General features: G+C 49.7%; 1 protein-coding gene and 1 long non-coding RNA gene across 4 annotated transcripts in view; both read right to left on the bottom strand.

Moving 5' to 3' along the window:
• SLC45A4 (solute carrier family 45 member 4) overlaps nucleotides 1-4105 on the bottom strand; it is a 97535-nt gene extending 93430 nt beyond the window's left edge. For 2 of the 3 annotated variants that reach the window (XM_060195923.1, XM_060195922.1), the window contains exon 1: nucleotides 3800-4105. The gene's annotated coding sequence lies outside the window, so the exon portion shown is untranslated. The remainder of the gene's footprint in view (nucleotides 1-3799) is intronic. The other variant, XM_060195924.1, reaches the window with a different exon arrangement.
• Nucleotides 1-21385, bottom strand: part of LOC132539866 (uncharacterized) — a 490646-nt gene that overhangs the window by 227478 nt on the left and 241783 nt on the right. The gene's annotated exons all lie outside the window — the stretch shown is intronic.

Below are 21385 nucleotides of genomic sequence, written 5' to 3'. Positions count from 1 at the left end.
GTGTCCTCACTGGGCCTTAGAAGGATGGACCTGATAATGAAGCTGCGGTCCGGCTGCTTTTTTTTTTTTTTTTTGGAGGGTGGGTTGCATGGGGGCTTCACCACCCCAAGCCAACTTATTCAGACAGAGGGGTAGGAGGAAAAACACATCACCCTAACTTCCTGCAATGCAGTGGAGGTCAGGCTCGAACCTGGACTGCATGCATGGCAGAGCAGGTGAGCTAAATTGCTAGCCCTACCCCCTCATTTTTTTTTTTAAATTACATTTTTTTAATCTTTATTTATTTGATAGAGACAGCCAGAAACTGAAAGGGAGGAGGAGACAGAGAGAAGGAGCACTGTTTCACCTGTAGCACTGTTCCACCACTTGTGAAGTTTTCCCCCTGCAGGTAGGGACCAGGGGCTCGAACCCGTATCCTGGCGCACTGTAGCATGTGCACTCAGCCAGGTGCACCTTGCTAGCCCCACCCCCTTTTTTCTAAAGAGAAATTCCTTTCTTGCCCAGGGTCCCAAATCAGTCAAACGAGCTCTGCATTCTCCCTCTGGGTTTTTGTTTCATTCCCTATAACCTCACTCAAAAACTCCAGGAGTGTGCCTAGCACGAAAGGAGCTTCCTTTAAAACAAACAAAAACCCATACCAGCAGCCTGAGCTGGGCAAGGAGAGCCACTCACACTCTCATCATGGATATGGGTACATCAGCTCAAGCACACACTGCTGTTCCCGGGGCTACTGTGGGAAGGCAAGTTTAAAAGGAAAAAACTCTCTTCAAGATAGGAAAAACAATAAGTGGATTATGCTGTGGCCCTAGCAGTTTCTGGACATCTTAGTCTTCTTAAAATGTCTCCTTTAAAAGTCACTTGCCAAGGAAGCAAGTTCACAAACACGAGCCCCCACCCCCACCCCTCCAAAGATCCAACATTAGCCAGCCTGAGAGAGAGAGAGAGAGAGAGAGAGAGAGAGAGGCAGGTGATGGCTGAGGCTGCCTGCCCGCCTGCCTGCAGAGTTTGACCAAGACGGGCTTCTCTCTGATTTCAGGCAGGAAACTTCCTTTGTGCCCATGTTAAAAAGACCTACAATCTCCCAGTTTGCTGAAAGTACCTTTTTTTTTTCACAAAGACTTAGCACTTGATACCTTGGGGGGGGGGGGTGATGGTTTCACCCCAAACACAGTCAGAAAGTTTCATGTTTAAAAGGATCCTTGTTCATTGATTTTGGTGGGGGTAATTAAGCTAATCTAAACAAGGAGACCTTGTCTGTGGGTGGGGGTGGGGCCGCAGGCCAGGCCTCTGCTGGGAGCCCCTTGCATGGAGTGGTCTTTCCCCCTTCCCCTCCTCTGTGACTGCTGTGCCTCTGGGGGCTCTCCCCCTCTGGTCAGATTTCCACTCAGAGAGGTGAAAAAGGACTCTCATGTTTCCTGGCTTGGAGCGGAGGGCCGGAGGGCGTGGTGTTTCTCACCCAGCACACCTTCACCCATGGAACTGTATTGTGATAGAAAAGGCACAATCTGGGGAGCTGGAGGCAGCCAGCCAGGAGCTGCATCCTCACTCCTCCTCATGAATTACAGTCACGGGGTGTTCCCAAGGAGGGCACTGGCAATTTGGGGTTATCTGCCACCGACGAGTCTCCCCAGCCACCCTTACTCCATGCCAGCCTGAGGCTGACGGCACACAGGCCAGTCTGAAAGCAAAGCCCCCAAATGCCCTCTAACCTAGCAACCTCAAGGCTCCCTTCCTCCATTGGGGCGGGGGTGGGGGGCTGGGGGAGTGGGAGGTGGGGGGAATGCCCTTGCCACAGCCCCCTCCCCCCCTTCGGAACATCCAGCCCCAGGGAGGCCTGCCCCTGATTCCCTGCTCCACCGCCCCAACCCACCTCCCCTCCTCTCAGACAGCAAAGCTGGAGGACAGAGTGCATCCCGCAATGCTAAGGCTGCAAGCCACTTCTGAGGTTGCCCAGTCCAACCCGGGCTCTACTCTCGCCAGGCAACAGGGGCCAAAGCTGTGGCAAGGACCTCCGTGAAGCCACAGTTTTCACTGGGCACCTGGAGCTGACTGTGGGTGGATGGGTGTGTAGTCTACCAAGGAGTACACCAGATCCCTGCAGGCCCACCGCTAAATACCTAATATGCATTTCAAATGCGTGTGGCAAACAGGCTAAGGCTTTCCTTTACAGCTGTGGCCCATAAAAACAATTCACCTGAACGGGATCAAAATTCTTGATTCTAAGACCACAAAGTCCCACCCCACCCCCACCGCAGCACATTTCTTTATCAGGTCTGGGGCCTGCACAGCTCCAAGTCACAAGCTCCCCTCCCCCCATCTTCACATGGTTCTCCTAGACTATCTCCCAAACATTAAATAAACTTGCTCCTCTTCGTCTTTCATTTTGCAGGTCAAGCAGACAAGTGAGGAAACCCCTCCACACTCCTCAGAGGAGGCTAGCTATATTTACTGCTTCCTTACACTTCATCAGTAAATCAACCCTCCCACTTTTTTTTTTTAAACTGCCTCCCTTTTTCTTTTCCCAGCTACAAAATAGAAGAGATGAAGAGTGCCCCACACCCTACCTGTCTGCAGAGAAGGAGAGAAAGGGGTGAGGCTGTTGCAGGGCATGAAAAGTGCTGGCAAGAGCAACGGGTCCTCCCAGTTGTGGCGGTGCTGACAATCATTTGACCCCACCACAATGGCTTCAATCACTCATCTTTCCAAACCCTCCTCCCATCCCAGGCCGTAGGCCAGGAGACGCCCCAATAATCAGGAGCTACGGGCCGTTTTGCAGGAGTCAGCTGAGCTGCACGATAGGGCTGGCTGGCTGGCTCAGTGTGGCTCATGAGTGCCCAACTCTGAAGAAGAAGAGAAAAATCTCATGCAACCTAAGAGAGCGAGGGTCCCTTCCCTCTCCCCCTACACACCACTTTCTAGAATCATGATACACAGCTGGCTGCTACCACCCCATCCCCAAAAGCTCTAGCCTAACACCGCTCCCTGAGAACCCATCAAGAGCGATGCCCCTAGGGGAGGAAAGGGTTAAGCTGCGTGAGCTGGGAGGACAGGCCTTGGGGCAGGGAAAGCAGCGTGAAGGCGCTGGGACTTTTGCAGGGCAGAGATCTGGACTGGGACTGGGATACACAAGGTGCGCTGGAACCTCTCCTGCAGGGCAAGCTCGGGCTGGAGGAGATGAAGGTGTCTTGGAGGGGAGGACAGGACAGTGTAGAAAAGACACAGCTACGGCTTTAGCCGCGAGGGGCAGCCCCGAGACCGAGGGGTGAACACGGGCCCCGCGTGGGAGAGCGTTCACCGGGTGGGGGGCAGGAAAGGAGCCCGGGCCCAGGCAGAAGTCTTAGAAGTTAAAGATTTGGGGGAGGGGGTTGCAGATGGAGCAAGTTCAGGACCAGGAGTAGAGGCGCCAGTCTTCGGTTCCTGGGAGCAACCCAAACGAAGGAGCAGGGGGAGAAGGGCTGGAAGGTGATGGGGATGGAGGATGCAGAGGGGAGGGGGTTGAAACTCGGGGTGCGGGGGGCTGCGGGGAGGCAGCTCAGCGGGAAGGTGCACGCTCCGGGCCCCGGGGAGGGGATCCGGGATGCGCCAGGAGGCAAAAGGACGGGGCTGAGGATGAGGGTCTGCCCCGGCCCGGGGGCGGCGATGGCCGGGTCTGAGGGTCACCCCCCCGAATAGGGGGGGCAGGATGCCGGGCGGGGAGTTGGAGGCCGAGGCTGCGTGGGGGGGGGTGGGGCAGGCCCACCGGTGGCAGGTGCTGGGCGCCAGGTGCGGGGCCAGCGGGCCGGCCAGCACGGCCGCTCACCTGTCTCCTCGGCCGGGGCCGCGGGGGCTGCGGCGCGGCTGGGCTGCCGGGCCGGGCCGGCGGGCTGGCGGGCTGGCGGGCGGCGGGGGCGCGGAGCCCCGGACGCTCCGGGGACGACGGGGCAGGGCGGCCCGGCGGCGGCTGGTAGTCGGCCGGCCGGCCGGGCTGGCGGTCAGTCAGTACGCGACGCGGGCGCAGAGGGAGCGCTGCGAAGCTGCGGTCGGCGCGCGGGGACAACGCCGCTTTATCGGGTCGGAAACAGCCGCTGCGCGCCGCTTCCGCTGACGCAGCGCCGGCCCTGCGCTCATTACTATGCAGCAGCCTCGCCGCGGGAGGCGGGGGCGGTGCCTAGACAGAGAGCTCCCATTGGTCTATACTGGCCACGCCTACCAGGTGGACACGCCCCTCACCCAGAGGTCCCGCCCCACCGCGGCCCACCTCCCTCGCCTGGGGGAGGGGAGTTGTTGGGGATGGGGGAAGAGCCCCGCCCTCCACGCGACCCCGACGTCGAAATCCTGAGGCGGTCGGGAGAACCCTGCAGTGCCCGCCCCTGCACGCTTCACCGGCTCCCTCCCTTCCCCCTAAAACGCGGAGAGCCTGGTCACCTCCCATCACCGTGACTCTCTGCATAACACCCTCCTCCCATCACCTTCTGCCCTGCAGTACCTGGGCAAGGTGGGCTCTTGCCTCCCAGTGCTGCTGCAAACACTCCTAGCCCTCCCCTCCTCAAACCCTCTACCTCACCTTGGACCACCCCTCTTACACACACGCACACGTACACGCACACACTGGGCAGAACGCTGGACTGGAGTCCCCTGTCAGCCAGGCCTACACCAAGTTACCAACCTGCCCACTTCCTTAGAAGCAAGGTCAGAGAAACAGCTTAACAAACTAGACAAATAGTTAAAGATATCGTGGGCTGTGTAGTCAGCCCCTCTCGCCAAGGTTTAAGTGGCTTTAGACAAAGTACTTCACCACTTAGAGTCTCTGAAAACAGAGATCCATCACATGAATTGAAAAAAGATTTAAGAAGAAAGGGTGCAGGTCACAATCTTCAGAGCAGCTAAAATGGAATATCTGACAATGTCAAGTGTTGTCTGGGAAGTGGAGCAACTGGAACTCTCTCTCCTACTCTGTTGGCTGGTATGTTAAAGAATGCAGCCACTTGGGAAATCTGTTGTAAAGTGCTTGACTGTATGCAAATTCTATAACCTAGTAATCCTCCCTTTCCGTGCACACCTTATATCATCATATTTATAATGAGAGAAACACTGCTGGTAATAGCCAACCCCAGTGTCCATCAACCATAGGATAGATACATACATTGTGGTGTATTTATAGACTGGATTAACAACAAAGTTAATGAATCTGCATCTATGCACAAAACAGACCACGCATAATTTTAAGCAACCTCCTCCCCCAAAAAAGGATAGAAGATGTCATATTTATAAAGTGGCAGAAGTCAGGACAGTGGTTAATTTTCAGGAAGGGGAATCAGCATCAGAAAGGGGAGGTGAACTGCTGGAAAGGTTCTGTTTCTGGTTTCTGATTACATAGGTTTACTCAGTTGCTGACAGTTTCTCCAGCTTTGCACTCCTAGTGGGTGTGCTTACCAATGTGTAAGTAACACTCCAAAGAACGGCTAAGAAGTCCATCTGTTGAGGGAGGGACAAGGGATAGCTCACCTGATAGGGTGCAGCCCAGGGTCAAGCCTGGCACTACATGAGAATCTCATGGCATGAGGGAAACTCCTTTGCTTGCGATGGTGCTACTTCCTCTTTCTTTTTTCTCTCTTTCTCTCTCTGACTAAAGTAAAAAGAACAAGAGAAAGTCAACCTGGAAAGGGTGAAACTACACATGCACAAGAAACTATCAGGGGCCAGGCAGTGGCACACCTGGTTAAGTGCACACATTACAGTGCAGGAGGACCCAGCTTCAAGCCCCCGGTCCCCACCTGCAGGGGTGCAGGTGTCTCTCTATCTCTCTCCCTATCTCCTCCTCTCACAATTTCTTTCTGTTTCTATCCAATAATAAATAATAAAATTAACTAATTAAAAAAAAAAACAAGCTCAGCACGTCACCGCTGTTCCTGACAGCCTGTCTACCTCCCTTGCTGGGTTTTTGGCCAGAGGATGAGACTAGCCATGTTGATTGCCAGCTGCAGGACCCTTGCACCTCAGTCTTCAGAGTCCTGTTCTGCAAATAAGCCCCCTAAAGACAGCTAGCTTACAGGTCAGTGTGGTGATTAAATGGCTTTTTAAAATAGACTTGATACATGGTTTATCTAATTCACTGAGTGGAGAAAGCACCTTATCATGCCCGAGGCCCTGGGTTTGAGCCTCATTAAAGCACTACACCAGTGAGGGAAGCACCATGGATGGTGGGGCCATGCTGTGGTATCTCTGCCTCTTTCTTAGTCTCACCTCTCTCCTTTTATCTGAAACTAAAAAAAAAAAATGAAAATGTTTGGGAACATTGGTATCAGTCATGTTCAAGGCCTGGTCACCATATTAAACAAACAAAAAAACTTGATGTGTAAAGAGCACAAAGTAGGGGCTGGGTGGCGGCACACCTGGTTGAGCACACATGTTATAATGCACAAGAACCCAGGTTCAAGCCCCCGGTCCCCACCTGCAGAGGGAAAGCTTTGTGAGTGATGAAGCAGGCTGCAGGTGTCTCTCTGTCTCTCTCTCTCCTCCCCCTCTCTCCCTCCCTCTCTCCCTCTCTCTCTCCGTATATATATATATATATCACTCCTTCCCCTCTCGATTTCTGGCTTTCTCTATCCAATAAATAAACATGATAACAAAAATTAACAACAACAAATCCTCAGTGAACTATTTAAAAAATTCATAAAGGGGAGTCGAGTGGTAGCACAGTGGGTTAAGTGCAAGTGGCGCAAAGTGCAAGGACTGGCCTAAGGATCCTGGTTCGAGCCCCCAGCTCCCCACCTGCAGGGACGTCACTTTACAAGCGGTGAAGCCGGTCTGCAGGTATCTATCTTTCTCTCCCCCTCTCTGTCTTTCTCTCCTCTCTCCATTTCTCTCGACAACAACAATAATAGCTACAACAATAAAACAAGAAGAGCAACAAAAGGGAATGCACACGTAAATATAATAAATAAATAAATAAATAAATAAATAGCACAGAGTAAGGAGTTACTGTTACTAATTCCCCAGACACAACAATGCTGGTGTGTGTTGATGTGTCTTCATTTTCATTCACTCAGCAGCTGACTTGTATCTATGGTGGCCGTCTACAAAAGATCCACTCTCTTTCTCAGGATAAGGGAATGCTTACAGGCGACTGTAACCGAGGAGCTCAGTGTGGGATCTGACTTACAGCAGGTACTCCTTAAGTGTTTCTAGAAGAATCACTGGATGCATATATACAAGTGCGTGCAGACGGTTTCCTGTGACTCACATTTCAATGGCAGTTTCTTAGCTGCGCAAACCTGAGGGTCCAGGTGGTGGCACACCTGGTTGAATGCACAGAGTTACAATACGTGAGGTCCCAGGTTCGAGTCCCCACCCTTCACCTGCAAGGGGAAATCTTTGAGAGTGGTGAAGCATTGCTGTATGTGTCTTTCTTTCTCTCTCCCTATCCATCTCCCCTTGCCCTCTCAATTTCTGGCTGTCTCTATCCAATAAGTAAAGATAATTTTTGAAAAGTTAAAAGAAGATAAATTGAAAAAATATAAAAAACAAATCACGAAGATGTGCAAAACTCAGATTAGTCTACTTCTCTCATGTGAAGTTTGACACAGAGAATGGCAGGGAGTGAAGTTAAGGACAAGCATAATGTCAATATGTGTCTCCCTCGACACTGGATATGTATTTGTGTGCACAAGGACCAGTCTCACAACATCAACACATTGCCCCAGCCGATAGGGTGTTGTAGAACGCATGTCTGTGTCCTCCCCCAAATTCCTATGTTGAAGCCCCAATTTCTGGGGATGACATGAGGAGGTGGTGTGTTTGGGAGGTAATTAGGTCATGAAGGTGGAACCCAGTGGTGGGATCAGTGTTCTTCAAAGTGTAGGATTTGCTCCCTGTCTCTGCACACACCCACCAGAAGGCCATGTAAGGACATAACCAGGAAGAGGGCCTTCCCCTAACCCAGAACCTGGTGGGGTCGTTAACTTGATCTTGGACTCCCAGCTTCTCCCAGCTGTTAGGAATAAGTGTTGGGGCTGAGTGGTGGCGCACCTGGCTGAGTGCATGTGTTATAGTGCGCAAGGACCCGGGTTCAATCCACCGGTACCCACCTGCAGGGGGAAAGCTTCATGAGTGGTGAAGCAGTGTCGCAGATGCCTGTCTCTCTCCCTTTGTCACCCCTTTCCCTCTCAACTTCTGGCTGTCTCTATCCTATAAATAAAGATAATAAAAGAAAATAAATAAATGTTTGCTGTTTAAGCCGCCTAGTCTGATGCCTTCCAGAATAGCAGCTGAGCTGAATGGGTCAGCAAATGATAAGACATGTCTGTGTCCTGGGGCCCCAAGCCTGCAGGGGAATTAAGTCCACACAGCTGCTCCCTACTGCTTCCTGGAATGCCTAGGTCCCCAGTTGTGTGAGGAAAGGGCCTGGCATGTAGGAGTCTTCTTGTCCTGAAGTTAAAAAGACATGGCTGTCAGGCCAGGAGATAGCTCACCTGGTAGACCACATGCCATATGATGCTCCAAGTCCTGGACTCAAGCTCTGGTATCACGTCATGCAAGAGCATCATGGGAGGGAGTCGGGCTGTAGCGCAGTGGGTTAAGTGCAGGTGGCGCAAAGCACAAGGACCGGCTTAAGAATCCCGGTTCGAACCCCGGCTCCCCACCTGCAGGGGAGTCGCTTCACAGGCGGTGAAGCAGGTCTGCAGGTGTCTATCTTTCTCTCCTCCTCTCTGTCTTCCCCTCCTCTCTCCATTTCTCTCTGTCCTATCCAACAACAACTACAACAATAAAACAACAAGGCAACAAAAGGGAATAAATAAATTAAATAAATAAAAATAAAATTAAAAAAAAAAAGAGCATCATGGGCAACACCTGGGAACTCCGCAGATGGGTGAATAGTGACAGAATTAGCCTGAAGTCCGAGTGACAACAACTACAAAAAAAGAAAAAGGAAGAAGGGGAGGAGGAGGAAGGACTCTTCTATGAATGAATGAGTGAATGAATGAAGTGGTTGGGAAGATGGCTCAAGCAATAGAATATAGAACTTGCAGGGAGTCAGGCAGTAGCACAGTGGGTTAAGCACATGTGGCGTAAAGCCCAAGGACTGGTGTAAGGATCCCGGTTCAAGCCTCCATACCTGCAGGGGAGTTGCTTCACAAGTGGTGAAGCAGGTCTGCAAGTGTCTATCTTTCTCTCCCCCTCTCTGTCTTCCCTTCTCTCTCCATTTCTCTCTGTCCTATCCAACAACAACGACAAAAATGACTCCAACAATAAGCCAACAAGGACAACAAAAGGGAATAAATAAATAAATATTAAAAAAAATATATAGAACTTGCAAGCATGAAGTCCTGAGTTCAATTCTCACACCGTATAACAAAGATAGCTCTGGCTATCTCTATCTATCTATCTGTCTGTCTATCTATCTATCTATCTATCTATCTATCTATCATCATCTCCTTAAAAATCAATAAATAGTGGTCCAGAGGTAGTGCAGTGGATAAAGCACTGGATTCTCAACCATGATATCCCAAGTTCAATCCCTGGCAGCACATGTACCAGAGTGATGTCTGGTTCTTTCTCTCTCTCCTCCTATCATTCTCATGAATAAATAAATAAAATTTTTAAAAGTTTTAAATCAGCAAATAAACTCTTTTTAAAAAAAGAAAAGAAATACACAGGGAGCACTAAAATGCCTCACTTGGATAGTGCTCTTTTTTAAAAAATTATTTTTAATGGGGGGGGGGGCTCGTATAGTGCTCTAGGCTTTATCTTGCACACCACCCAGGTTCCAGCCCAGCCCTACTGCACTGAAGGAGGTTCCAGTGCTGTAGTGCCTTTTTCTTTGTTTATCTCTGAAAAAGTTAGCCTGAAGAGTAGGGGTAGAGAGCATAATGGTTATACCAAGAGACTCAAGCCTGAGGCTCTGAAGTCCCAGGTTCAATCCCACCATAAGCCATAACTGACAAGAGCTCTGGTGGGGGGGGGAGAAGAAGAAGAAGAATTAGCCTGAAGTCCCAGTGACAAAAACTACAAAAGAAAAGGAGAAGGAGGAAGAGGAGGAGAAAGAGGAGAAGGAGGAGGAAGAGGAGGGGAAGGAGGAAGAGGAGGAGAAGGAAGAGGAGGAGAAGGAGGAAGAGGAGGAGGAGGGAGATGGCATAAAGCTTATGTGACAGATTCTCATGGCTGAGACTGGGAAATCCCAGGTTTAGTCCTCCATACCACCATAAACCAGAGCTGAGCAGTGCTCTGGTAAAAAAATAAAATAAAATAAAGAAAAGAAAAGAAAAAAGAAAAGGGAGTCAGTCGGTTAGTGCAGCAGGTTAAGCGCAAGTGGCGCAAAGGACCGGTGTAAGGATCCCGGTTCGAGTCCCCAGCTCCCCGCCTGCAGGGGACTCACTTCAAAAGCGGTGAAGCAGGTCTGCAGGTGTCTATCTTTCTCTCCCTCTCCCTGTCTTCCTCTCCTCTCTCCATTTCTCTCTGTCCTATCTAACAACAACATCAATAAGAACAACAATAATAACTGCAACAATAAAACAAGGGCACCAAAATGGAATAAATGAATATTAAAAACACACACAAAGAAAATAAATAAATAAGAAGGAAAGAAAGAAAAGACATGTCTGACTACAAAGCAGGGTGTGGTTGGACACTAACCTGTCCCAGGTGTGCCACCTGGGTGGTCACAAACACTGTACTTAAATCAGTTTACTGCCATGCTGTCACCATCTTTCAGTTCTTAGCAGCGTGTACACGACTATGAAGCTGATCTTGCACGCTCTTTTGGAAGAGCACTTCAACCTACAGGGTCGTGGCAACACCCCTACGACTGCTTATGACCTTGCCTTTTGCCTTCTTCCAGGAAGTCCACCTAGGTGTCCAGCCTAAGAGGAGGGAGTGGCTCTCTTCTGTGAGTTCTGTGAAATTGTAACTACACTGTCTGTTTCCCCGGTGCTCTGCCAGCCCTGTTTAGGTGGCCGGTACCAGGTTAGGAGCACTACAGCATTCCTCAGTTTGCCCATAGTAGGGTTATAGGCATGTTTGCCTGATGAGGCAGGCAGAGATAAAATACTTTTTTGGGGGACCAGATGGTGGTGCACCTGGTTAAGCACATACATTACAGTGTGCAAAGACTGGGGTCCAAACCCCTAGCCCCCATCTGCAGGAGAAAAAGCTTTGTGAATGGTAAAGCAGTGCTGCAGGTGTCTCTCTGTCTCTCTCCTCTATCACCTTTTCCTCTCGATTTCTGGCTGTCTCTATTCAATAAATAAAGATAATAAAAATAAATAAATAAATTTCTTTTGGTTTATGAGTAAGAGAGGAGGAGAGCAAAGCAGAGCACCAGATATGATGCCAGGAATCAAACTCAGGACCTCTTGCTTGAAAGTCCTATACTTTATCCACTGCACCACCTCCTGGGCCACGCAAAATTTCTTAATGAAAGCTCAAGAAATATGGGGCACCCACAGACCCCAAAACAGCCACCAACCACCTGAGTCAATTTGAGGTACTCCCTGAGGACCAGAACCAGCACTCCTATTTCCAAAGCCACCTGACTACATGGATCCAGATTCTCATCTTCATCTTGTGAGTGCCCCACCCCAATCCCCTGCCCCAGCAGAAAGCATGAGGCCCCTGCAGCCCTCTGCACACCTGGTCCTGAGACCCAGGAAGGACCCCAACCAAACAATCCCTCCTCTGCTTGTTTGCAAAGAATTCCTCCTTTGCTTTTTTTAAAAAAATATATTTTATTGATTATTATTATTGGATAGAGAAATTGAGAGGGGGACAGCCAGAAATTCAGAGGGGAAGAAGAGATAGAGAGAGAGAGAGAGACAGAGAGACACCTACAGCCCTGCTTTACCACTCGTGAAGCCTCCCCGCCTGCAGGTGGGGACCAGGGACTTGAACCTGGGCCCTTGTGCAGTGTAATGTGTGTGCTTAACCAGGTGCGCCACCACCTGGCCCCCCTCCTTTGCTTTTGAAGCAACGCTTTTTCAAGCAAGCTCTTTTGCAAAACTCCAGTACCTCCATTAGTGCACTCATTTGTCCCCAGGTATTTCTGAGCCTTGGCTCTGTGCCCAGCCCAGGTCCAGGCATTTACAGGGTGCTGATTTCCAGCTGGGTCTGCCTGCCAGCCACCAGCCCGCCCCTGCCCTCCACTTCCCGGTGAACCCGTCTAAGGTGTGGTGGAGAAGGCAGAAAATTCCAGCTGGGCCACTTTCTGTTGAGTGACCTTGGAAAGTCTCTCAGCAAAACAGAGAGGATGGGGGCCTCCTGGGGGGCACGGGATGAGCGAGCCTAGTATTCCCCAAGATCCATCCACACCCCTTGAGAGTTTGATGGGACAGAGCCTGCCTATGTGTTCTGAGCAGAGACAGGTTTTTCCTAGCAGCCTCAGTCCCAAGGAGACAATTCTCTTTTAAGATTTATTTGTATTTATTACATAGGACATTTTCGTCAGAAAGAAAGGGAGAAACAAACCACCACTTTGGTACATGCAGCATCCGGGTTGCTACGGGAACCTCAGGCGCTCAAAACTGACATTCTACCATTTGAGTCATTTTCCCCACCACAAACTCACATGGGACCCCCAGGTCCTCAAACTGCCAAGAGATAAGGGGATTGGGTGGTGACACAACCAGTTGAACACACACGTTACCATGGGCAAGGATCTGGGTTTGAGCCCCTGCTCCCCACCTACAAGGGGCAAAGCTTAGGTAGCAGTGAACCAGGTCTGCAGGTCTATCTATCTATCTATCTATCTATCTATCTATCTATCTATCTATCTATCTCCCCTCCACTCTTAATTCCTCTCTAGCCTATCAAATAAAATAGAATGGGAAGAAGAAAAAAAGGAAAAAATAAACACACCTTTCCAAAAGGATTTGTGTATACCTATGTTCATAGCAGCACAATTTGTAATAGCCAAAATCTGGAAGAAGCAACCCAGGTGTCCAACAACAGATGAGTGGCTGAGTAAGTTGTGGTCTATATACACAATACTCAGCTATTAAAAATGGTCAATTTACCTTCTTCACCTCATCTTGGATGGCGCATGAAGAAATCATGTTAAGTGAGATGTCAGAAACAGAAAGATAAATATGGGATGATCTCACTCATAGACAGAAGTAGAAAAACAAGATCAGAAGGGAAAACACTAAGCAGAACTTGGACTGGAGTTGATGCACTGCACCAAAGTCAAAGACTCTGGGGTGGGGTGTGGGGGAGAGTTCAGGTCCTGGGACATGACGGCAGAGGAGGACCTAGTGGGGGTTGAATTGTTATGTGGAAAACTGGGAAATGTTATATATGTACAAACTATTATATTTTACTGTCAACTGTAAACTATTAATCCCCCAATGAAGAAATAAAAGTAAAAAAATGGCCTCCAGAAGCTGTGGATTTGAAGTGCTGGCACTGAGCCCCAGTGATAACCCTGGTGGCAATATAAACAAAAAGTAAGGGAAGAGAGATGACTGAGGAGGGAGGATGGAGGAGGGAAGAGGGAAGAGTGATGAGGGAAGAAAAGGGAAGGGAAGGGGAGGGGAGGGAAGGGAAGGGGAGGGAAGGAAAGGGAAGAGAAGAGAAGAGAAGAGAAGAGAAGAGAAGAGAAGAGAAGAGAAGAGAAGAGAAGAGAAGAGAAGAGAAGAGGAGACAGTATCCATGAGGTAATGAAACTGTCGAGGGTGACTTTACTTTTTGGTTCATGGCTCTCCAGAGCCATAGAGGAACCAAAGGTCAGTTGATGTCCTGAGATCATTCAGGCCCCCAAGATCATACAGTCTCTCAAGGTCATACAGCTACTGAGGTCATACGATTTCCTAAGGTCACAAAGATGCCAGAGGCCATACAGCTACCTGGAGTTGTACAGCTGCTTGGAATGTATTTGACCATATAGGCTTATACAGTTTCTTGAGGTCATCACACTGCTTATGGCCACCTAGAGTCATATTATTGCCAGGGGTCATTCAATTGCCAGGACTCACAGGGCTACCTAATCACAGGGCCACCCATGGCCATTTGACCACTTGTGACCAAGTCATGGTCATGTGGACACCTGGGGTCACAGGTGAGACTCATCTGAGCTCCTCCCAGGCCATCACACTTATTGCCTCTGTCCTGATTGACCTCCACACCCCCTGAACCGTAGTGTCCTCCTCTGTGAGGGGGATAGACATTTTGTTTCTAGAGCCCAAGCAAGACGGACACACACACACACGAGGATATGCCAGCCAGAGCCCAAGCAGGCACATTAAGTGAAGACAGATGGAGAGACAGAGCCAGGGACACAATACCCACCCCCAGCTTGAGCAGATCCGGAAGTTTCCACAAGAGAGAACCAGGGCTGGTTTTTACTTGGAAGAAGGAAAGGCCTCTGGTCTGGCGGTGCCCTGAGTAAAATGCTTCGCTTACTCAGGACAAGCTGAATGGGCCAGTGCTGGCATAGGCCACGTGAGGGCACAGGCCTGCAGCTCCTACCAGGTGGGGGCAGGCACTGGGTGTCTCTGTGAGCTTTTCTATAGCAGACCTGTGTTCCATAATTAGACATGGAGAGTAAATCAATAAGACTTCAAAACAGCACACCTGTTGCTGGGCAGCTGGCAGTTGACTCACTGAGTGCACTGCCATGCAAAAGGACTCAGGTTCAAGCCCTAGACCAATCATCAGATAGAAATGGCTGCATTGGGGAAGCTTCATGAGTGGTGGTTCACTGCTTCCGTGTGTTTCCTCCTCCTCCTCCTCTCTCTTTCTCTCTCTCTCTTTCCCTTTGCCTCCAGGGTTATTGCTGGGGCTTGGTGCCGGCACTATGAATCCACTGCTCCTAGAAGCCATTGTCTTTCTTTTTAAAAAATATTTATTTATTTATTCCCTTTTGTTGCCCTTGTTGTTTTTATTGTTGTAGTAGTTGTTATTGTTGTTGTTATTAATGTCCTTGTTGTTGGATAGGACAGAAATAGTTAGAGGAGGGGAAAGACAGAGAGGGGGAGAGAAAGATAGACACCTGCAAACCTGCTTCACTACTGTGAGGCGACTCCCCTGCAGGTCGGAAGCCAGGGGCTTGAACCAGGATCCTTAGGCAGGTCTATGCACTTCATGCCACCTGTGCTTAACCCACTGTGCTACCGCCCGACTCCCTAGAAGCCATTTTTTCCCCATTTTATTGGACAGGACAGAGAGAAATTGAGAGAGGATGGGGGAGATAGGGAGAAAGACAGAAACTTGCAGACCTGCTTCACCACTTGTGAAGCGACCCCCCTGCGTGTGGGGAATTGGAGTCTCAAACTGGGATCCTTGAGCAGGTCCTTGCACTTCATACTATGTGTGTTTAACCCGGTGCGCTACCCCCACACCCCCTTCTACCTTCCTTCCTTCCTTCCTTCCTTCCTTCCTTCCTTCCTTCCTTCCTTCCTTCCTCTCTTTCTTCCTTCCTTCCTCCCTCCCTCCCTCTCCCTCTCTCTCTTTCTTTCTTTCTTTCTTTCTTTCTTTCTTTCTTTCTTTCTTTCTTTCTTTCTGCCTCCAGGGTTATCACTGGTACTCAGTGCCAGCACTACAAATCCACTGTTTCTGTTGACTATTTTTTTTCCATTTCATTGGATAGGACAGAAAAAAGTTGAGAGGGTAGAGGGAGATATAAAGTGAGATAGAAAGATAGACATCTGCTGATCTGTTTTGCCACTTGTGAAGCACCCCTGCTGCAGGTGGGGGGCAGGGGTCTTGAGCACGGATCCCTGCACAGGTCCCTGTGCTTAGTATTATGTGAGTTTAATTGGATTGGGCCACTACGTTGCCCCCTCTCTCTTTACCTTTCTATCTTCAAAAAAGGACAGCCAGGAGCAGAGCAATGCAGGCACTGAGTTCCAGTGATGATAATCCTGGTGGAGAGAGAGATAGGAAGAGAGAAAACAAAACACCGAAACTATTATTTCAGCCAGGTTGGAGGTCTTCGAGAATTTATTTTCCTTTTTAAAAAAAAATATTATTTATTTTCCTTTTTGTTGCCCTTGTGTTTATCGTTGTTATTGTTATTATTGTTGTTGTTATTGCTGTTGTTGTTGTTAACAGGACAGAGAAATGGAGAGAGGAGGGGAAGACAGAGAGGGGGAGAGAAAGATAGACACCTGCAGACCTGCTTCACCACCTGTGAAGCGACCCCCCCTGCAGGTGGGGAGCCGGGGGCTCAAACCAGGATCCTTATGCCAGTCCTTGCGCTTTGTGCCACGTGCGCTTAACCTGCTGCACTCCTGTCCATCCCCCTTTATACTCCTTCTTAAGAGTGAGGGATCCCAGGGTCTTGCCTGGGATCAAGTCCCAGCTTTGCCCCCCCCCCCCATCTTGCTGGGTGCCTGTGGATAGGGCAAACTTCACATGGGGCCCACACTCAGAAGGACCCATACCCCCCATACTTGTTGTGATAGCTTGTCCAAAAAAATCCCACTCTCCATTATTACTGGTCATTTCTATCAGGAACAATACAATAGACCCCTCCATGAGCCTCCATAGGACCTTACCCTCAACACAGATTAACCACAGTAGAAAATGTTCCATCCTCCAAGGGGAGGCTGGACAACATACGCTATCTTCCACCTGAGGAAGATGGGTTCTGAAACTGGAGCAGCTTGGAACATTCCTACTCATGACCACAGAATGTGAGCTCAGATCTACAGGGATGCAGAGGTCACATAGGCTCCTAAACTGAATATGGACCCCAGGTCAGATCAAATCAATAGGATTTACAGTCAACAATATTTATGCACCATTCTCATATTTGGGAGCTACTTTCTTCCTTGATCCAGCTTTCTGGTCCTTTTTCCAGCCATGACATCATCTCCCCAGACAATAACTTGGGTCCACCTACATATCAGATGTCAGGTTCAAAAAACAAACAAACAAAACCCACCAGTATAATCATAACTAAAATGGGCCTACTATTTACAAAACGGAGACCCCCAAATCTTCATCTGCACTAATCCAGCCTTTAGGTTCATAATTAGCCAACAATTTGTTTGGCTTTATATATTAACTCTTCTTTCAGCTGCCAGGTTCCAGAAGCTACCATAATGCCAACTGGACTTCCCTGGGCAGACGACCCCACCAATGTGTCCTGGAGCCCTGCTTCCCCAGAACCCTGCTCCACTAGGGAATGAGAGAGATAGGCTGGGGGTATGGATCGACCTGTCAACACCCATGTTTAGTGGGGAGCAATTACAGAAGCCAGACCTTCCACTTTCTGCATTCCATAATGACTCTGGGCCCATATTCCCAGAGGGATAAAAAATAGGGAACCTATCAGGGGAGGGGATAGGATACGGAGTTCTGGTGTTGGGAATTGTGTGGAGTTGTACCCCTCTTATCCTATAGTTCTTGTCAGTATTTCCTTTGTATAAATAAAAATTATTTTTAGAATATTATTTATTATTGGGTAGAGGCAGAGAGAAACTTAGAGGGGAGGTGCAGATTGAGAGGCATAGAGAGACAGAAAGACATCTGCAGCCCTGCTTCCCTCATGAAGATTTACCCCTGTAGGTGGGGACTAGGGACTTGAACCCGGACCCTTGCACTCTGTAATGTGTGCACTTAGCTTGGTGCACCATCATGTTGTAACTTGTGAATGAATGGATATGATTTCCTTTTGCACAGGACCATGAAAGAACACACAATACTGGCCATGAACCAGTCTCTGTCTCTCTATGCCTTAGTTTCCTCATCCGTCAAATAGACGTGTGGGTCACTGCTGGTGCTTGTCTAATTCAGCCTTCAGAGCCCAGAAATGATGAGGGACTGACTGACCATCAACTCGGACTCTGCCTGGTCAATGTCTGCCTGCCCGGTCATGCCCACAGCTGCCGTGTGTGAGGCGTGCCCGCATCTTTACCTGCTAAGAGAGGAAACTTCCAGCAGAGGCACAGAGAGACAGGATGCTGGCTGTACAGCAAGTGATGGGGAAGTGCTTAAACTGGGATTTGACCTTGGGCTGCTGACTCCTTGCTCCATTACCCTAGGTTGTAGGGCTTGTAAGGAGCCCCCAAACTGTCATGGGGTGATGGTGTCTGCAGTCTTGGCTCTGAATCTCAAGTCAGATTCTAAAGGCAGGGGAGGGTCACAGTCACTTCAGCCCAGCCATGAACCAAAAGGCCAGGGTGACCAGGGAGGAAGCAGCAATCTAGTTGCTCTCAGCGGGTGTGACAGGGTGGGGCGGCTGGCCTGACTTCTCAGAATGAAGGCTAAAGGTGAGTGGTATGTGGGACCACCCCAGCCAGGTCCCCTGCCCCACCTGCTAATGTCAACATAAGCAAGACTCTCTCTGGTGTGCTCCAGCCAGGCCACGGTTCCCAGTCTGCCATTCATCTTCTTATCCCTTCCTCCCCTCAGCTTGCAACCTCTCAGCCTCTGAGTTCAATCTTTCCTCCTGCTTTTGCTTACACTGTTCTGCCTGCCAACAGTGCCCTGCCTCCTCCAAGAAGCTCTCCCAGACCACTAGCACTTGTAATCCCTACCTTTCCCAGATTTGGCACAGCTAAAGCCAGGATTTTGTGATCTTCTCGGTCATCATTTACAGAGTGATCTACACTTTTCAAGGCAACTTTGGCCTTCTGTGGTCTCCCAGGGACCTCATCTGATCCTTTGGGGTCTGATTTTTTTTCCCTACAGTGTTACTGCTGGGGCTTGGTGCCTGCTCACGAATCCACTGCTCCTGGTGGCCATCTTTCTTTCACTGCTGTTGTTGCTGCTGTTGTTGTTGGGTAGAACAGAGAGAAATTGAGAGGGGGGGGCAGGCAGTAGCGCAGTGGGTTAAACACACATGTTGCTAAGTGCAAGGACCCTAGCAAGGATCCTAGTTCCTGCCCTTGGCTCCTCACCTGCAGGGGGGTCACTTCACAAGCAGTGAAACAGGTCTGCAGGTGTCTATCTTTCTCTCCCCCTCTGTCTTCCCCTCCTCTCTCAATTTCTCTTTGTCCTATCCAACAACAATGACAATGACAACAGCAACAAGGGCAACAAAATGGGAAAAAAATTACCTACTGGAGCAGTGGATTTATAGTGCAGGCATAGAGCCCCAGCAACAACCCTGGAGACAAAAACAAACAAACAAACAAACAAAAACCAGAGAGAAATTGAGAAAGGAGGGGAAGACAGAGAGGGGAAGAGAAGGACAGACACCTGCAGAGAGAAGGATAGACACCTCTTGTGAAGTGACCACGCCCCTGCAGGTGGGGAGCTGGGGGTTTGAACTGGGATCCTTGCACCGCACTGTGTGCGCTTAACCTACTGCCCAGCAGCACCCTTGTACCCCCTACCCCTCACACCCCCCAGAAGATTTTTGACCCTGTTCTGTAGCTGTGGCCTCGGGAAGCGAGGGGAATGCTTGAACTCATGTGGGTGGGAGGAAGAAGGTAGCTGCTGGCTGACACTTAATGAGCCCTCCCTGGGTGCCAAAGACAGGTTAACACGCCACTCACTGACTCAACAAACACTGGCTGAACACGTGCTCTGTGCCAGCTGCTGCGGAAGGAGCAAGGAAGAAAACAAAGCCACCCAATCCCTTCCTCCTAGAATCTGCATCCTAGTGGGGAACCAGGCAGGACCAAGATACAGTGTGCCAGTGACAGGTGCCAACTGCAAAGGGTGGGAGTGTGTGTATGGGGGGGGGGGATCAGGCCAAACTTCTTGTGATGGGGACTTTGAGGAGAGGCCCAGCAAGTGGTGGGGGCAGCCTCTTTCTGGGGGCTGGTATCTCCCTCATCCCCCCACCAAGTGTCATTTGACTCTCACTGTGGTTCCCTGATCTGCCTGCCTGGTTCTTCCCCAAGTCCCAGCGCTAGCTACCTGACCCATCACCTTCTCAGCCGTATACAGTGTGCTTTATTGCATCTCCTTGGTTCCTGGGTCGCTGGCACCTGGTCCACCCAGTAAGGACCAGACCATGAGAGAACATGCATGGGAGAATGTCCTGGTCCTGCTAACAGATGGCCCCAGTCTAGCAGGAATCTGAGGAGTGCTAGAGAATTGGACCCCGTGCATCACCAAGTCATGTAAAGAACGGCATGTCCTGCAGAAACTCTCCTAAAGTTCTCTACAGCTCTGGTTTGTGTGTGTACCCATATGTTTGTGCATTCCTGGGCTCTTCATTCAGCCAGTGGTGTGGGCTTCCCAGGAGGTAGACAGGGGCAGGGCAGGCAGCATCCTGGCCCCAAGGAAGAGTAGAGGACAGAACAACACTTAAGTCACAGCAGCCCAAGGAGATAACCACTACAGAAGAAAAGAAAACAGAGAAAGGAGGCCAGGCTGGGGTGGGGAGCAGTTGGGAGGGGTGCAAGGAGGTCCCATGAGTGGGTGTGTGAGTCAGAAGGGCCTGGGTAGAGTAGAGAGAAAATTAAACTTTAAAGATACTCTGAATTGAGGCTGGGGAGCTACTTCCAGAGTTTCATACCTGAGACTTGAAGGTTACAGATTCAGTTCTCAGCTTCATCAGAGGTATCAGTGTTCTGGTTTAAAAGAAAAAGCACGATTAAGATAGCATGATGTGGTTTGGGAGGTGGTACAGTGGATAAAGCACTGGACTCTCAAGCATGAGGTCCTAAGTTAGATCCCTGGTAGCACATGTACCAGAGTGATGTCTGGTTCTTTCTCTCTCCTCCTATCTTTCTCATAAATAAATAAATAAACAAAATCTTAAAAAAAAAGAGAGATAGCATAACAATTATGCAAAAATAATAATAAAGACAACAACAACAACAAAACTACTTTCGTGTCTGAGCTGCCAAAGTCTCAGGTTCGATCCCTAGTGACACTGTAGGCGAGAGCTGAGCAGGGCTCCCATTTTAAAAATTGCTTAGAACTAGGGAGACTACAGAGCAGAGGCAGAGCAAAGGATCTCAGGCACTCTGTGATTGTGCAGGGGGGAGGTGACTATGGCTGTGATGAGGGGTCAGAGGGCAGAGGCCAAAGGCCAGAGGCCAAGTCTGAAAGATGTTAAAGTGTGTGTATGTGGCGGGGTGGTGGGGGGGTGGTGGTGGTGACACATTGGGTTAAGTGCACATAGTACTAAGCACAAGGATCTGGGTTTGAACCCCCAGCTCCCCACTTGCAGTGGGAGAAGCTTCACAATCAGTGAAACAGGTCTGCAGGTGTCTCTCTTTCCCTCTCCCTCCCTATCTCCCCCTCCTCTCTCAATCTCTCTCTGTCCTGTCCAATAAAATGGAGAGGGGTGATGGCTGCTAGGAACCATGGCCCCAGCAATAATTCTGGAGGCAAAACAAACAACAACAAAAAGTTAAAAGCCACAGGACTGACCAGAGGATGGGCTACAGGGATGAAGTCATTCCTAGCCAGAAAAATTGCTCCAGGCCTCCAGAACCAGCTTTTTCTGGCCTGTGATAGGGGCTGCTAGATTCTCTTACAGTAGCCTAGAGAAGAGAGAAGAGAGGTC

The sequence above is a fragment of the Erinaceus europaeus genome, chromosome 8, assembly GCF_950295315.1.
Source record: "Erinaceus europaeus chromosome 8, mEriEur2.1, whole genome shotgun sequence".
NCBI classification, from domain to species: Eukaryota; Metazoa; Chordata; class Mammalia; order Eulipotyphla; family Erinaceidae; genus Erinaceus; species Erinaceus europaeus.
Note: the sequence above shows the minus strand (reverse complement) of the source record. Positions and strands in the feature narration are given on the sequence as shown.